We start from the raw sequence: 2,090 nt of genomic DNA, 5'->3' as shown, positions 1-2,090 counted from the left end.
GGTTTGCTGATCCACGTTGATACACAATGAACCATCAAGATACACTTGTGCAACTAGCCTACATATTGAGATGGATAGCAAAGAAATCGTTGGCAAGTTGCAGAGCAAGGAGCGCGATATGTCGAGCTGGGCCCAATGATTGAAGAGGTCAAACAAATGCTGGGGGCACGCCAGAGGTGGAAGGTGGCATGGGTTAGACGCACTGCTAATAGTGCAGCCCATGGGTTAGCTAAGGATGGGGTTTTGAACAATCGCTACTACGAGTCCTTACGTCGTTCGTTCGTTCGTCCGCTCCCCTGCCCTCGCACGCCCCCCCGCTCGCCATCGATTTTTTTCATCGAACCAAAAAACTGTCGTAAGAAAACCAGGGCAATTCTTCCTTCCAGGAAAAAGCCAGCCAACATGACCCACGCCAGAAACGCCCTCCACTTCCATATGCTCCTTTCGCGTTTCCCGACTGCCGCCGCCCTACCCCGTGGCGGCTAGGTTAACGCCGCCAGCCTCCTTCCTCCACGCTGAATCCACTACGCGACGTCGTCGGCTCTTCAAACTTGTCCTCCACCGCTCCTGATCGACGACCTCGTTGTCTCCTTCGAGCCCCTTCTCCATCACGACATGCCCGCGCTGGTCGATGCCATCATCCCAGATGCCCCTTCTCCATCACGCCTTAGAGCCGATCTGTACAAACTATGAACGCCCCCAGATGGTCAAGCTCTTTAGCCAGCATCCCATAGCCTCATCAAGATATGATCGTGTCCAGCTTCGAACTCTCGCCCGCAGGGTGGAGAGAGACGGTAGGTCTTAATTTTTTATTGTGTGGTCTCCTTCCTCCTTTATCCAGATAGGGTTTGGGGTGGTGGTCGAGTCCAGCGAGCAGCCTCATCTCACTCGACTTCCACAATCTCACCCCTGGTGGTATCTTCCCTCCCGTGCTTGATTTTGGTTCCCATGGACCATGGTGCTATCTTCCCTCCTGTCTCCCTCCTTTGATGCTAACCTGGTCTTCTTTGATGCGTTGTCTTGGTTTAGATTATGCAAGATTAGGTGATGTTGTCTACCCACATTTATAGAAGTGGATCGCAGATGCGATGTAGCAGAGAGAGGGGCCTTGAGAGGTGAGCTGCTGCTGCTACTCCTCTGTGTGAATTTTGAGTTTGCTAACCACATGTACCATGTGGTTGCTGCTACTCCTCTGTTATTACACATCTAGGGGAAATAGCCAGGGAGAGAGAAGACTATGGGGGAGAAAAGAAAGGAGAGGAGTTAGCCAAGATTCAGGACAAAATTCGTCATCTTTGAGCTGAAGCTTTTGCCTCAAAAGGTAACTTTCTGATAGTCCCTAGAATATGGTTTGATGGATGGATTAGAATAATTGATGCCTGGTTGATGCAATTGCTAATTAGGTACTGGAAACAGAAGACTAACTTTGACAACTAGGCTTAAACTGTCGATAGTTTTGATATGACCATAAAATCAAAGTTGTAGAGGATGTCGATAGATTTCTAACAGTATCTTATTTGCACAATTCTTACCAACTGATTGAAAGTTACAGTCAAAACAAGTTTCGCCCGACAGTCTTTTAATGGTCACTGACTCACTGTACCCCAGGTCCGTCCCAACAATCTAGAGCCGCACGCTCAAGGTTCAGGAATTTGGAAAGCACCAACACACCCTCGCTAGAGCTGCTCTGGTATGCTTTTTTTTTTCATATACCAAGTTTGTGGTGTACGCTTATTCCTTACTTCATTTACAAGCCGTTTACACCAATCCATTTATATCTTGCATAGAATTAGCATACTGATCTATATTCTTTTGTTCTGTTTCTTTCAAGGTCCTTTGCAGGTTCCTTTGGCAAAGTGTTGCTGGTTGTCAACATGATTAGAGATACTTTCTGCCACAAAGGTTCAGTTTCTAACGAAGCAGTCCAGCAAGTAAAGTTGTATTTATCTTGATGTAGTCAAATAAGATTTTGTGAGTTACTACTCCAGATATGCTACATGTAATAGACATGCATGTACGCATGTATTTAACCATCTAGAAAAGAGGCTGTATTCCTGTTGAAAGCTATATTAAATCCTAATTTTTGACTC

At 46.5% G+C, this 2,090-nt stretch overlaps 1 long non-coding RNA gene across 3 annotated transcripts; it reads left to right on the top strand.

Moving 5' to 3' along the window:
* Nucleotides 1-410: 410 nt before the first annotated feature.
* Nucleotides 411-2,090, top strand: LOC125553308 (uncharacterized). Of its 3 annotated transcripts, none has more exons than XR_007304025.2 (4): nt 411-912; nt 1,030-1,321; nt 1,609-1,690; nt 1,832-2,090. It is a non-coding gene; the product is annotated as an uncharacterized LOC125553308 (long non-coding RNA). The 3 variants fall into 3 exon arrangements; XR_007304023.2 differs by having other exon boundaries at nt 412-915; XR_007304024.2 differs by having other exon boundaries at nt 417-1,321.

The sequence above is a fragment of the Triticum urartu genome, chromosome 2A (genome assembly GCF_056163025.1).
Source record: "Triticum urartu cultivar PI428250 chromosome 2A, HENAU_Tu73, whole genome shotgun sequence".
Classification (NCBI taxonomy): Eukaryota; Viridiplantae; Streptophyta; class Magnoliopsida; order Poales; family Poaceae; genus Triticum; species Triticum urartu.
Note: the sequence above shows the minus strand (reverse complement) of the source record. Positions and strands in the feature narration are given on the sequence as shown.